This window comes from Bos indicus, chromosome 5, assembly GCF_029378745.1.
Source record: "Bos indicus isolate NIAB-ARS_2022 breed Sahiwal x Tharparkar chromosome 5, NIAB-ARS_B.indTharparkar_mat_pri_1.0, whole genome shotgun sequence".
Lineage (NCBI taxonomy): Eukaryota > Metazoa > Chordata > Mammalia > Artiodactyla > Bovidae > Bos > Bos indicus.
In genome coordinates this window covers 10,385,735-10,402,114 of record NC_091764.1, presented here as the reverse complement: position 1 = coordinate 10,402,114, position 16,380 = coordinate 10,385,735, and the positions used below count along the sequence as shown (strand labels likewise).

The following is a 16,380-nucleotide window of genomic DNA, read 5'->3' as shown; positions in this document are numbered from 1 at the left end:
AGTAAGTTAGTGATAGAATTGAGAGTTTTCAAATAGTTTTCAAATTATTCTTACTTCATGCTTAGTTATTTGTAAATGTATTTTCTTCCCATCATCTCCACAAAATCTTGAATATGTCCAGCTTTTCCTCTCTGTGAAAAAGTGTAGGAGGAAAAGGATTATAGTTAGTCCAGCCAACAGTGGGTTTCCACTGTGAGCTTTTGGGAAGGTGTTGTATCTGGTGGCAAAGCAGTCTTGGATAAGTCAGAAACTAAGTTCTAGCTATTCATAATTATACATTCCAGGCTTATTTTAAAAGACATCAAATGGCATATATAATACATACATCATAGATTTGTTGTTAGCATAAAATGGAAAAATATATGTTGAATCCATATTATGGAGTGGGCACTCAAAAATGTTAATTTCCTTGCTTCCCAATTCATACGGCTTCTGATTGAAATAGCCAAAGGGAATTAATTGAAGTATGCAGATCTGTTAAGACAGATGTTTAGGATAAATTTAGGGATTTATTTGTGTTAATTGTGTTACAGAAGTGAAAATATTAACACTAGTATTAGTTGCTCAGTTGTCTCCAACTCTTGGTGACCCCATGGACTGTAGCCAGCCAGGCTCCTCCGTCCATGGGGTTCTCCAGGCAAGAATACTGGAGTGGGTTGCTGTTTCCTTCACCAGGGAATCTTCTTGACCCAGGGATCCAACCCAGGTCTCCTGTATTGCTGGCAGATACTTTACCGTCTGAGCCACCAGGGAATATTAGCACTAGGGACTCCAGTAATTGTTTCGTGTGTTTATGCCCTCAGCAAATTTCTGTTTACTCTAATTTAAAAAAAAATTACACAAGTGACTAGGAAATTGGAGGAAGAGAATGTGGTTTCTTATGAGTGTGTAACAATGAACAATCTGTCACGAATGGATGGAATGGTCTGGGAAGTTCCTAAGATGTTGGGTTGGGATTTCTAGGGAGCAGATTTGAAGATTTTTAACAGACCTGACGATTAGGGTAGTGGTGACCATAGGAGGAAGTTCAGGGAAGAAGTAGACACAGCATCAGTCAGGAACTGATGAAGAGGTTTTCGTGGGCTATACCTAGGGAATTTGGCTAGATTGTTGCATTTGTTGCTCAGTGACTAAACCCTGTTAGACTCGTGGCGACCCCCTGGCCTATGACACACCAGGCTCCCCTGTCTGTCACTGTCTCCCCTACTTTGCTCAAACTCATGTCCGTTGAGTCAGTGAAACCGGGTTCAAAAAAGCAGATTCTGTCATAGCTGAAAAAGCAGAACTGAGGGCCAGATAGAAAATAGTTATATTTTTTCAGCAGCGGAAAGAAAGAGGAGGAAAGGGAATAAAAGAAAGAGGGGCTGGAGGAGGAGGAGCAGGAGAGGAAGAAAATGAACGGCATGAAGTCCAGCCTGTGGGGAGAAGAAGGGTCAGCTAGCAAGGCCAGGGAGTGGCCCTAAAGAATAGAAGGTGAAGGAAGGGCCGCTGACTGAAAGGGAAAATTCAGAAGAGGCAGATTAATGCTCTCAATTTGTGGCTGCTAAATGAGTAACATGAGCCCGGGCACCTGTAATTTACCTAATCTTCAGACAGTTTGTGCCCAGAGATTCCCAAACACCATGGTAAATATAGCTTGCGTTTAGACTGACAGAATGTTCGAGTTACTGCTGAGGACAAGGGGAGGGACCCAACCACGCAGAGGAGAAGGGAAGCTTTTTTTTTTTTTAATTCAATAAGGATTTTATTTGTAGTTATAAACTTTTTTTTTTTTTGAATTGGAGGAAAATTGCTTTACAGTGTGTTGGTTTCTGCTGTACAACAATGTGAATTAGCTGTATGGACATTCCCTCTCTGGTCAGCCTCTCTCCCCGTCCCTATCTCACTCATCTAAGTCATCACAGAGCACCAGGCTGGGCTCCCTGTGTTACAGACAACTTCTCAGAGCTGACTGCTCCACACATGACAGTGTGTCTGTGTTGACGCCACTTTCTCCATTTGTCCCAGAGGCAAATCCCCTGCAATCTCCAGATAGTGGCGGTGAGAAGCTGGGCAGAGAAAGCTGGGCTGGGCAGCGGCCTTTTTCAAGCAGCTCTGAAGAAGTGTGTCTAAGACAAACAGAGACGAACCAGAGAGGCTGCTCTTCAGATGTTTCAAGAAATTTATTTTTTTACTCTTTGCTCTCAACCCCCATATAACCTGTGTTCAGTTCATGCGCTAGACACAGAGGGCTACTGAAGGAAGCTGCAGCTCATTTATTTTCTAGGCACAACATCTAGGGAAAGAGACAATAAATAGGAGTGTTTCTCCTCTACCCCAGAAACACTCATTCCTTAGTGCTTAGAAAATGAAATTCCCTTTAAAATTCTGCGCACTCCCTGTCTTCACTCAGATTGAGGGATTTTAGAGCAACATTTGTGAAACATTACAATGTTTCTAGGTTAAGTGTTCCTACCCTGTGGGTTGCCAACTGGGGAAGGTTTGCTTAGGACAAGTACACTGAAGGTCCTGCTTTCGGGACTAAGCTTGGGAAATCCCCAGGCAAATCAGAACAAGCTGTAAGCATCTATCCAGGATAGATGGATAGAATCTATTCATAGATATGAGCAATGGACAGAGTACAGGATGTATAGGCTTTTTTCTTTAAAGAGAATTATAGTGATTACAAGTATGGGATTTGATGTTAGACATAAGTTCTAGACTCAGCTCTGCCACTTGCTAATATTTGACCTTGGGCAAGTAATTTTAACTTAAGTCTCAGCTAGTCCATAAGATAGAAATAATATTACCTTATAAGGTGGTTTTAATGATTAAAACAATGTTAATAAGCACCTAATATACAGTATCCAGCACACAGGAAACAATACAAACTGGTATTATTTCAATTGATAGAAGAAAAGAAAAATCACCCATCAACCTCTTGCCTCAATAAATCATACTTTGTTTTTTTTGTCCTACATATGACCAAAAATTTTATATTATGTAATATTATATAATGTAAATTTTATATTAAATAATTTTAAGAATATAAATATAATATCATGTATTTATGGTCTTTTTCACTTAAATGTAATAGTTTATGTAATCATAAACTTTATTCATGATGCTCCATAGTAACTGTTTAAAATGTCTAAGATATATGGAATGGCCTTTCAATCAATGTTTACATCTTTTAAAAACTAAATGATTGTGATCTTCAGATGATCCAAATTATAGTAGGGTCTGGTGTTACCAGCTTGCTAAGCTAAACAGATGTCTCTAGTATAGAATGGTTAGCCAAGTATTTTGTTACTGCCCTCCAACTGGCTGGTTATGACATATTGTCCAAAATAGTTGGTGCTTTAAAGCCTATGTCAGAGCCTACTGTGACAAATAGTCACCACTGTACAAACACATTTATCCCATAAAGTTTCTCTACCGGTTTGGAAAAAAACAGTTGTTTAATCAGACGTACACACACATTTCACACTTTTTCAGAACTTCAGACATTTCACCTTGAGATAAATACATGTTAGCTTTTAGGATGGTAAGTGGCAGAGGCGTGCCAAAAGTGGTAAAATGTTTAAATTGTATATATCCTGGTGCTTTTTAAGTACAGGAATTATTTCAGTGTGTTGCTAGTCACATAAAAATTAATCATGTTAAGTTTTGTCTTCTCTAATTTCAAGATCTGGGCTAGGTGTTGTGATTGGAAAAGCCATGCTATATAATTTCACAATGTAAGCACAATCTTTTTATTAAGTATTTTTTTTTCTAAGTATAAACTATATGAGATTAGAAGCTGTTTGACACTGTAATATTCCAGGATTTGTACTTTTAGAGTATAGCATGAAGAGTAGCTATATATAATTTATTTTGTAAAGTTGTAGCCATTAGTCAATTTTGAAAAAAAAAAAAAGTGGCAATTCCTGTGTTGAAGCACTTTAGATAAATGATTTCATTATATATCACAATGTTTTGGGCTTCCCAGATAGCTAGGTTGGTAAAGAATCCACCTGCAATTCAGGAGACCCCAGTTTGATTCCTGGGTTGGAAATATGCCCTGGAGAAGGGATAGGCTACCCACTCCAGTATTCTTGGGCTTCACTTGTGTGGCTCAGCTGGTAAAGAATCCGCCCGCAATGCGGGAGACCTGAGTTCGATCCCTGGATTGGGAAAATTCCCTGGAGAAGGGAAAGGCTACCCACTCCAGTATTCTGGCCTGGAGAATTCCATGGACTGTATGTATAGTCCATGAGGTCGCAAAGAGTCAGAGACAACCGAGTGACTTTCACTTCATTTCACAATGTTTTGCCAATATGATTTATCTCCATTTTAAAAAGGGAATAAAACAATGAGAAATTAATCGACTCTCCCCAAATCACATGCTTATTAACTAAATTCTGGCTCTTAGAGCATCTCTTACAGTTCATAAATTGATTTATATAATCAAAAAGAAGTCCTTATTCTGAGTCTCCTTACAGTGCCCAATAGAAGAGTAGTCTGCAATGGAAAAGTCTTAAGGGCAAGTTAACTTAGGGGACCTTTCAGTGTTTATCTGGCCACGCGTAGGATAACTTCCGTTTTTCTAGTGACCAAAAGAGGTACTGTTGATAGCTGTTGGCTGAGATTTGGACCTGTGTTGACCCATTGGGAAATAATGATGCAATGGTATTTTCCATGTACAGTGCCATCCTGTCCCAGAGGTCATGAAATTGCTTCTCAAATTCAAATGCTTGAAACCCATGGTCTATTGTTACTTTAAAATACACAGTAAGAAGGAAAGAGAAAGACAGTGTAGTTTAGCACACTTACGACAGGGTAAAGGTGGAGTGGAGAGACCTTACTATCCAAGTCTTGAGTTACACAATGCATATGTGCGTGTATGCGAAGTCGCTTCAGTCATGTCTGATTCCTTGCAACCCCACCAGACTCCTCTGTCCATGGGATTTCCCAGGCAATAATACTGGAGTGGGTTGCCATGCCCTCCTCCAGGGGATCTGCTCCACCCGGAGATTGAACCCACATCTCTTCCGTCTGCATTGGCAGGTGGGTTCTTTACCACTAGGGACCTGGGAAGCCTACACAATGCATTTATGTCCTGTATTTCTTCCTTCCCCTTCAGTCTGCCCAGGAGACCAGTACAAGGACCAGAACTGAGGATGAGCAAGGAATCTCACCAGACAGAAGGTGTCTGAATAAATACACGGATGCTCTGTATACCTAGTCAAAACTACAGCTCACCTATAGGGAGCTGTATCTACTATATCTACGGGGTGGCTAGCAGATTATGTGGACCAAACTGGACTTCACCAATAAGTAGTCATTTTAAGACTTCTTGAAATGGGGTTTCTCAGGTATATTTGGTTGTTTGATGCTTAATTGGCCCTCCAGCCCTTTCTGTGTTGACAAGCATAGGGTGAACTCACTTTGTCTGTAACCTGTTTTCCCAATCATTTGCTTTTATATATAGTTTCATCTACTCTCTTATACTCTATAGTAGGATTGAATATTCTTAAGTAACAGCAAGTATATATTATAGCTCCTTTCAGAATAGTTCTTTACATGTTTTCAAATATTAATAGAATTGCTGTTGCTTGATATTTTCTAGTATCTTGACTAATTTCTTTGAATTCTTTAACATAAATCTCTCTTTATAAAAGTTTCATAATCTCTAATTTCTATTTGCCATGTACCATCTCTTGTTTTTTGCTTCTTTTTGAAAGTTGTTAAAAAAAAAAAATAGTTTGGGCTTGAAAGGTTCTTTTAAAAAAAAAAAATGGTGGGTATGTTTTGTTCCAAGAATTACCACATCAGCTGAGTGTAGAATTTCTTTCTAAATTTGTTTTCAAGAAAACAGACGATCATATGCTTTTGGAGCTCAACAAGGTAAGGTGCCTACATAGCCCTTAAGAAAGCATTCTTTTTCTCAAAACACAGACTAATGTGAATTGTGACAAGCATGACTCTTATGATGGATATTTGGTGAAGTATGATTTTCTTTTCATACAAACCAGGTCTCTATTAACATGGTTTCCTCAAGTCCACTTCTCACTTTCAAATCCTCTAGGAATTGACACCAACTGCCCATTTTGACACTCGCTCATTAATTTCCTTTCAATAGGATGATTCTCTCAGCTGTTGTGGCAATTTACGGTTTTACAGACTTTTCTGGTACGGCTCTTTGTTGACTATCCTTTCTGTGTTCAGGAGACGGTACACCACCAGAGGCCTGCAAGTGTGTCACAGAGTCATTAGTGTAGTTTACCATTTGTTTCATTTCCACTCTCCCCAAGGGAGACTTCAGCGGAGCCCTTAAAAAGTCAAAAGAACAGAATCAATTAGTTCTCTCCAGCAAGACTGAATGGGCTTGATATCAGGTAGATCCATGCCAGTGCTTTCTTCCCTAACTTGCACTGTTCCACACACTCAACCTGACTGGGTCCAGTAGATCTCTAGTTCACAGATTTTTTTTTCCCCAGTTGGGAGGTGTGTGTGCACACATTGTGTGAGGGAGGTCACTTCCCTGCCATGACTGGAAGCACTCACAGAACCCAGGGGACAGAGAATGACTTTTGTAGCCCCTTGTGAAATATGAACGACCTTGCTCATTTCTATTCGTGATTGGGAAACCCCCAGAACTTTGAGGATTAAAGAGCATAAAAATGAATAACAGAAGGAATGGCTGTAGAAGAGTACAGTATTTGTTTTGCAATAAAATTAAGTGGGACTGACTGTATGACTTTTCCGTGGCGCAGGTTCTTTTTCTGTGTGTCCAGTTTTGTTTTGGGTTAGTGAGAAACAGCACGTCACCAAGAAAGAATGCAGGAACCGCGGGCTACTTTACACTTTACCAATCTGTTGTGCTGTTCCTGGAAATGTTTGTATTTGATGTTTTCCAGAAGGTAGCAAATTTGTGTGTGTGTGGCTGCTATGCTTAAAGATAAGTGTAATGTGATATTTGACTGTTTTATTTTACCTTTGTATTCAACTCAGTGAACATGGTTTAATCCTTCAGAATTTGTTTCATCTTACGATATAATAAAACTAAGAACATATGCCGCTTTAACTAAGTAATTTCAAGCTATTCATTTGTTAATGTTCCCTACATGATTCTACAACAGCTAGACTTCTTATGTTTCAAACTTTATTTTTACTTCTTGGAGTGTTTGGTATTTTATATAGCTTTCTAAAGCTCCCATAGCAGAATTTTTTCTTTAATCTTATTCATTTCAATTCACTAAAAAGCTTATTTTTTTTTTTCTGACTTTGAAGAAAATCCCAGTCTTCTCTATGGAATAAGTTATCTTTTGAAGATTAAAGTGATGATTAAAATCAGCTTTAGGACATATGATAATACTATAATACTATTTTTGGCAGTGGTGTGTTACTTAAAATGTTTTATAAATGCATTATCTTAGCAATAACTTCAACCACAGGAAAAAATGAAGCACGATCTTATAAGATTAGTGTGAGATTTCCTGAGGGTGCAGTAATTTAGCTCTACTTTCAGAAGTGGGCAGCAAGACTTTTCTGGGGCTCTGGGGTTTTTAATAGTCTATCTAGAATAAAGACAAATAATGGAGCCAGAGGAGAGGAGAGGGGGAGAGGAAGGAGAGAGGAGAGAGGGAAAGGAAAAGCTAGAAGGGGAAATGTAGGGTTATAAAATCATTCTGAGTTCAGAATTGACCACTTGGCTTCTATCAGAATCTATTCTTTTTATAAAACAACTCACAACGTTTTGAAAATCAAAGGCCTTAGCCTAAATCACGTCTTTTTAATAGTATGCTTCCTTGGTAATAGAATCTGGTGAAAAAGCACAGAATCACAGTAAGCTTGGGAGCACTTGATTTTGTCTAGTATGTTCCTATTTCAAAGTTTATGACTGTAAGAAAATACTCACAAGGGATTATTTATGGAGTGTGGATCATCAGGCGATTTCTATTTTTCTCAACTGCCTCTTTTCCTATGTCTCATATTGATTACAGCATTTGCTCCTGTGGTTATTCATAACCAAGCTCTTATCACATTGCCCTCTAGTGCTTATTTGCTCATGTAGTCCACCCTGGAGAGCAGGAACTATGTAATCATCAGTGCTTAGAAGACTACTTGGTGGAAAGCAGGGACTGTGTAAGATCTGCTGAGTGAGAACTGTCAAAACCCTCATCGTCTTCCCTGAGATGAAGTAGCATCTTTCCTTATCAGATACTTATTCTTTTATTTCTATTTCTGTTTGTGATTTGGTGCTTTGCCCAAAACACTGTGCATCCAGATCAGTGAAAGATACAATGCTCATCTTATTTTAGTAGAACTTCCTGGAAACTTTATGGGATAATAGGCACTCTGCTTAAAAAAAAAAAAAAATTATATAGCAAGCTTTATTTTTGGAGCTGAAATTGCTAAGCCTTGGATACTAAATCTAAGTAATTAATTGCTTAGTCTGGCTGTCACAACACAATTAGAGTACATCAATTTGTGTTCAGGCACTCGTGCTATGTTGGTGGGTTGCTTGTTCCTAGTAACCCAGCTCCTGAGTACCTGGTCATCCTCGTTGTTCCTGGCTTCCATGTCATGAGAGTCTGCCAGCTGACCCTGAGAGTGAAGGCCTTGGGACATATGGTATGTTAGTGTTGGCCATTCTTCTGGACACTCTCCAGTTGCCACCATTTCACTTCCTGAACTTTACTTGTTCAGAGTTGACTGGGTTCCTGAGGTAGAATAGTACAGAACCCAGCACTGGAACCAGTAATCCTTAACCCCCTCTTTGTACCCTTCAACTTCCTTCTTAATAAAGTCTTAGCTTTATAATAATAAAAATATTCTAATTTACCTTGAAATAACTTAATTTTGTACAACATTTTTTAGTCTAATATTAATACTTATTTTTAAAAAGTGGTATCTTAAATGTTTCATATCATGTAACCCATGTAAGGTGGCTCAAGACAGTAAAGAATCTGCCTGCAATTCAGGAGATCTGAGTTTGATCCCTGGGTCAGGAAGATCCTCTGGATAAAGGAATGGCAATCCACTCCCATATTCTTGCCTGCAGAATTCCATGGACAGAGGAGCCTGGAGTTGGACGCGACTGACTAACACTTTGTCTTTCACTTTCTTTTCAATACATTTATGACAACTTTGAAATGATCACAGTAGTCTGTCTAAGGTGCTGTTGAAATAATCAGGCCTCAATAAACTTCTTAGAACAGAACATGTAATAGTGGAACACATAGTAGAGCAGACCTCTCCTTTCATGTGACTTAATTAAGATCTTTTGATGAACTCACTTATTAAATATTTTTTTGTAAATTACATGTAATTCAGGCCTAAACTCTGAGAGTGAAATGGTCGTACTTCTAGCCAATGCCATTAACTCCCCAATTGTCTTATTAAATAGCTTCATGAAAACATATTTATTTATGGTTGAGCTGGGTCTTCATTTTTGCTCGTGGGCTTTCTCTAGTTGCTGTAACTGGGCGGTTACTCTGTTCTGGTTCCCAGACTTCTCACTGCAGTGGCTTCTCTTGTTGCAGAGCACAGGCTCTAGAGCATTTGGGCTTCAATAGTCGTGGCTTGTCGGCTCTAGCACGGGGCTCAGCAGCTGCAGGGCACAGGCATAGTTGCTGTGAGGCGTGTGGAATCTTCCCAGTCCAGGGATCAACCCCGCGTCTCCTCCATTGGCAGGCAGGTTCTCTACCACTGAGCCATCAGGGAAGCCCTAAAGTTCACCGTTTTAAAATGTGTCGGTCAGCGGTTTATAGTATTTTCACAAAGTTGTACAATCATCACCACTATTTCCATCATCCCAAGAAGAACCCTTGTTCCCATGAGCACTCACATCCCACTTCCCACTCCGTTCCTGGCAACCACTAATGAACTTTCTATGGATATGCCTATTTTGGATATTTAGTTTAAGTGGAATCATTGCAATATGTCTGGCTTCTTTAGAAACCATGGGTGAAATGGCACTTCACTTACCTTCTCTGAACAAGGTTTTAAGATTTTCACGTCCTCCAGGCAGCATGCAGCCTGAACAATAAGATGCCTGCCTGAGTTGTTTTCCAGGAACTTGGAGTCAGCTGCACGTAGTTAAGGCTGAGCCAAGAGTCAGCTGTGTCTAGTTCGAGCTGCGCGCCTTAGGGCTAGAAAGGACCCCTGACCGCTGGTCTGGGCATGCGTAGGCATGCGCACTTGTGACCTTTAAAATGTGCAGAGGCCTGAAGCTTAGTTATGCCAGTGCTGTACAAAGATTGTCTTGGCTTCTCCGAGATGATTTGACACCTATTTGCCCATCTCCTTGCTTTGCTGCAAACCTCAGCATCTCACCGTTTTGGCTTGCTGCGAGTTGGGTAAAACAAACCGGTAAGTAACACCTTCACTTAGTGTAAAGTTTTCAAGGTTGATGTTTGAATAAGTACTCCATTCCTTTTTGTGGCTGAATAATATTCCATTGTATGTATGTACCACATTTATTTATCTGTTTTTTTTTTTTTTTTTTTTTGCTATTATGAATAATGTTGCAGTAGAAACTTAAATGTGTGATTGTTTGTGTGGAGCCACATTTAGTTTGTTTGAACTGGTACCATAAGAAAGCCTCCAGGATGTGGTTAGTTGATAAATCTTTTAAGTCTCTGTGGTTCCTCCGCTACAGCTTTATATCTTTTCCAGATTTTTTAAAGAATTGATTCATTGGTCCTGTATGGTTTTCCAAACTCTGAATTTTGTTGATTGCATTTTTGGGCATAATTTAACATGTTTTTCTAATGTCTATAATTTCATCAATTGGTAGCTGGATGTAGATGCTTGATTGGATTCAGACTCGATGGGAGGAGAGAGGGCTGGCAAGATCACATTGTACTTTTTTTTTTTATTCTACAAAGGTGTCTCTCTCACTTTTTTTTTTTTTTACTATTAGCAGCCATTCATGATATTTGCCTAGATACATTACGGAATGAGAGGTTGTGATGGTCTGTTATTTATTTATTAGCTAGAATATGGTATAAAGAAAAAAAATCTGCCCTCAAATATTTTGTTTTAAAAGTGATTTTTATTTTACTTTCTGATATTTCATTATTAGTGTAAAGAAATGCAACAGATTTCTCTGTGTTAATCTTATATCCTGCTACTTTGCTGTATTTATCACTTCTAGTAGTTTTTGCGTGAAGTCTTACAGAGTTTCCTATTTAAAGTATTGTGTTACCTGCATATAATGACAATTTTACATCTTCCCTTTCAATTTGGATACCTCTTATTTCTGGCATCACTGACTCCATGGACATGAGTTTGAGTAAACTCCAGAAATTGGTGATGGACAGGGAGGCCTGGTGTGCTGCGATTTATGGGGTCGCAAAGAGTTGGACACGACTGAGCGACTGAACTGAATTGAGCTATTTCCTCTTGGATACCTTTTATTTTGTTTCAGGGACATACTTGTTAGAATTCTTATAAATTTTGGAGAAAATGTAAATGTTTCGCATTTGGTTAATATGACCCACTTGGCATTAAAAGTTGGTGTTTATCCTGAAAAGGTGAAATTGTTTATGATTTTTTAAAGAAAATTAAGACCAAAGGAAATAAGGCATGGAACATACTAAGATTTATTCACTCCAACATCCATCTTGGTTTATCACGAGGGGGTTAAATTTGACATGATTGCATTTTTTCCCCCCCTGGCAGCCAATTTCCCTGCATCATTTCTGAATAGCAACATATCTTTTCTTCCTTGGTGGGCGATACTTTCTGATATATTAAAATCTTATGTGGCCTGTATTTGAAAACTTGTCTGTTTTATTAGGTATTGCTTCTTATATTAGTTACACACTTCAACTTTATTTTTATAATAAAATATTTTAACATATGAAAGGAAAGTTTTCTCATCACTCGTAATCACATAAAAGTTTCTCATTTATTTTTCCAGATGTTTTCATAATGTGAACTTAAGATGTTTTCATAAATATAAAATAATCTAACACTATTAAAGATTTTTAAGTTACCATGTTAAACTTATGAAGTAATTTGAAAATAACCTTGTTTTTTATAATAGGCTTCCCTTACTGAAAAATCTGATCATGTCTTAGGTTTCTCTGTTCTATAGTTTTCTTCAGAAGTACCCTCTGAGGTTAGCCTCTTGGTACTTTATATTTTGGGTGTTATCAGTAAACTAATTTTTCCCATTATTTCTTATCATTCATTAATTGGTTATCATTTTGGAATATTTATTTTGTGGTCACTTGTATTCGAGAACCTTTATTAAAGCCTTTCAGTCTGCTTATTTGTATTTCCTAGGTATGCAATATTTTTGAATCAAATAATGACAATTTTGACTTGTTATTTTTATTTTTCTTATTGCTTTGGTTAGATAAGCAGGATGTATTTTTGGTACCTGATTTTGATAAAATCTTTGTCTCTCAAATCTTTAGTGCCTTAGTTATTTAAAGCCTGTATGTATTTTTCATGCAATTCCCATTTATTTAGTACTGTTAAGCCACACTAAGGAGTGATCTAGAAATACATGTGTTTGTGTATCTCTGTCTATCTGTCTTCAGAAAGTGAGGGGTTATTGAAGCCAGCCTGAGTCTGTCTACTTTGTGTCTGCCCCCGAGGAAGGGCGATGCTTCTAAGCCTGGCTGGCCAGTAGGACCCTGACTCCTCGTGACCCGCTTCCCTTCCTCCAGCTTTCCTGGATCTGAGCGGTGCCAGCTCCTGGCTTCTCTTCAGCCTTGCCCCACCTGCCCGCTGTGATGCGATGCCTCCTCCTGGCCCACCCGCGTGTGTCCTGCCTGCCGGACTCACCACCTGCTGTTGCTTACTGTCCTCTCTGGCCCTGGTGGCTGCCTCCGTGTGTGTACAGATTGGCAGCCGAGGCCAGACCCGCCTCTACATCTCAGCACCTGTCTCACCTCGTGGGATATTTGGTTCCAAGTTTCTTTTGAAACTGTGCCTCCCTGCTTTTATAGTCTAATTAGTTTTGATGGAGTCTTTGAGGGGGGGGAAAAAAACATGTTAAACCCCTACCTTTCTCCTTATGGAGTAAATATAATGTAATTAAAAAAATGTTTTGAGTACTTTGGCTGTAATATTTCAGTGGCTGTTGAAATATGTTGAATTTCTATAAGTGATCCCCAAGTTTTATGTTTTGAAGGCTTACATGCTTTTAGGAAGTGAGATGTGTGTTGGTATGCACACAATATAAGGATATTGGCCATTAACTCTGTTTACAAACTGCTGTGTACGGGGAAATCATGTTTGCTGAAGTGTCTATAAGACAAAAAGTACTATTGAACTAGTTTTTAGTATGTCGTCCGATTGTACAGAATTCCTTTTTGTACTTTCAGTTGTTCAAAGGATTTTTGTCTGCATACTGTTAAGATCTTAGTTTCATTCTGGGTAACTGGTGATCCTGAATAAATGACAAATTACTGTCTGCTCAGTGTCCCTGCTCCCCTACTTTCATTTATCTTTGACCCAGTAGTGCTTGTTTGCTCCTTGAGAAGATATTTTAGCAAGTGGAGATTGGTAAGAAAATACACTGCTGCGTAGGCCACATTATTTTACTTCTTCTAAGGGAAACTTTCCAATTGCACGTATTAGTTCAGGTACATCTCATGCAGAAGATGATGTTATACAAAATGCAATGAGGTTCAAATTGTGAGAAAAAGTTTGTCAGCTGCTTGTGAATAAGGACTATCTAGTAAGAGGGGGAACGTGAGTGGAGGATAAGATCTGTTGAGAATACCGGAGCTAAAGCAGGGTATTGATAACGTGTAGGGTGTGTTAAGGCAGGAAGTATCATAGTTTGGCTTAGGTCTGGAAAATTGGAGTAAGACTGGGAAAAACACTTTCTGAGTTTAACTTAATAGGCAATGTCAGGCTGCCAAATTGGATGGGTAAAATAATAGAGCTGAGAGCTAGGGAGAGAAATCTGGCAACGAGTTCCTGAGATTTGGGAAAACAGTACATCTTGGTTTGAATCAATACATATTGGAGGAGGCAGCAAATTGCAGGAAGAATATCAAACGTGATACTTTAATTCAGAGGGTAGCACTACCACTGGCTGACTATATCGCATGAAAAACTTGCATAAAAGGGCTTATTTTAGATATTCAGAAACGTCTGTTCTTAAGGATGAGAGTAATGAGCGTTCACATGTATGTTCTGTGTCCAAATAGGTGAGATCAAAGCCACTGTGTATCTGATGGTCTCTAGGTGATGCAGTGATGTGTGGTAGCTGATGCTGTAGCCTCTAACGTCAGAGTTCCAGTTTCAGTTCTGGGCAGTTTCACCTATTTGATGTGTAAACCTGGGCAGGTTATTTAACCATTTTTTTCGCTGTTGTTTTCTCATTTGTAAAAGGCAAATCATGATACCTACTACCATGAATTGTCAGGAGATTAATATTTATAAAATCCTTAGAAGAATGCTTGGCACATAATGATTCATTAGAGAAAGCTATTATTATTCATGGTAAATGGAATTATAAGTCTATTTCATGCAAATGATTCATATCACAATTGTAAGTGTATTCTTTAAAATATAAATAACAACTCTGAGAAATAGATGTTGATCCTGTTAGTATGCACCAACTTTATGAATGTGGTGCCCTTAGACTGATGAAGCTCTGTTTTCCAGTATAAGAGTCCAGCAAGTGGATTCACATCTTCCATGGCAGTTCACCCGAAACTATAAATACTAAGTGAATACGAATATAGTTTTTAGTGAACTATAAATACTAGGTGAATAAGAACTAGTGAATCCTGTGGAAAGCACTTGCAGTATGTCAGGTTTTATTTTTAATGTTAAAACACTGATTGCTAGTCCTTTGGGAATGGAGTAAATAATAAAGTAAACATTTTGCTTCATATTGCCCTCATTCAAGCAGATGAGCAGGATACTTTGATAGATTAGTGAAAACAGTACATAAACATTTACATCATTGTAATAAGTTACTAAAGTTTAAATTATACTCACTTTTAAAATTATGAAATATTTCAAACACAAAACTTTAAAGAATAATGTTTTTTATTCATTACTTAATTTTAACAAATCTATGTGGCCGTATAAGCTTTAGACTTTAAAACAAAATTTACAAATGCATTTGAAACCCTTGTGGGCCCCTTGATTTCATGGCAGTTCATCTTCCTCCCTGAGTTCCTCCCATGTCAGAGGAAATCACGATTCTGATGCCCTTACATTACTATTTATGATTTTACATACGTACTATAATCAGTGAATCCATTAAATATGCACTGCTTGTATTTTAAAAATGTATGAGTAGCTTACTGTAAATATCTTAATAATTTTTCATTGTTCTATTTTTAATCAAATATTGAATTATAATTTACATGAAAAAAGCATTCATTGTATGTATACAACTTAAACATATTAACAAATAAATATACCTGTATAAATAACTCTCCTACTCAAGATATAGAACTTTCAGCACCCTCCAGAAGTTCCTTTTTGTCCATTGCAGTCAATTCCCCACATAAACTCTACTCCAGGTACCACTGAGTTGATCTCCATCACTATAGATTAATTTCACCCTCTCAAGAACTACATCTAAATGGACTCTTCCAGTATGTATTCCCCTATATGTCTTCTTTTCACTCAGTATAATGGTTTTGAATATTTTTCCTCTTCTCATGTGTATCAATATTTCACTTTCTTGTCAAAAAATGCCACAACTTATTTGCTCATTCCTGCTGGTGGGTATTTGGATTCTTTCCATTTTTGGCCATTGTAAATAAAGTTGCTAAGAGCACTATTAATACAAGTCCATTTCTGGAAATATATTTTAACTTCCCTTGGATAAGTGAGTAGGAGTGGCAATACTGAGTAATATGGCCATAGGGTATTATCTTTGTAAGAAACAGTCTGTTTCAGAGTGGTTGCACCATATACCACAGCAGTTCCAGCTTCTCCAAATTTGTGCTGGCATGACTTGATATTACCTGTCATTTTTAACTTTAATCATTTGTTAGCATGGTTACTTCATTCTGATTTGCATTTCATTTTCTTGAGGACTAATGGTGTTGAGCATCTTTTCATGTATTGTCCATTTGTGTGTGTGCTATTCTGTAAATATACATGCATTCTGAATACCAATCCCAGGACTTGCATCTTGTCACATTTGTGAATATTTTCTCCTATTCTCCCAGCCAGTGGCCTGGATTTTCATTTTCTTCATAGTCTTTTAAAGAGCAGAATGTTATAATTCTGAAGTACAATATATCAATTTTTTCTTTTATATTTCTTTGTACTCTAAGACATCTTCGCATGTCCCAAAGTCATGAGGATTTTATTAACTTTTTTTCTATAAGCTTTATAGTTTAAGCTTTACATTTAGGTCTGTGTTGAATTTCAAGTTAATATTTGTGTGTGTGTTATAGGCTAGGGATGAGGCTA

General features: G+C 37.9%; 1 long non-coding RNA gene across 4 annotated transcripts in view; it reads left to right on the top strand.

Moving 5' to 3' along the window:
• LOC109558939 (uncharacterized) overlaps nt 1-16,380 on the top strand; it is an 85,626-nt gene that overhangs the window by 2,889 nt on the left and 66,357 nt on the right. The window contains exons 2-3 of one of the 4 annotated variants that reach the window (XR_002180674.2): nt 5,105-5,336; nt 12,651-13,401. This is a non-coding gene — a long non-coding RNA (uncharacterized lncRNA). Of the gene's footprint in view, nt 1-5,104; nt 7,049-12,650; nt 13,402-16,380 lie in introns of those variants that run through there. The other 3 variants (XR_011566512.1, XR_002180675.2, XR_011566511.1) reach the window with 3 other exon arrangements.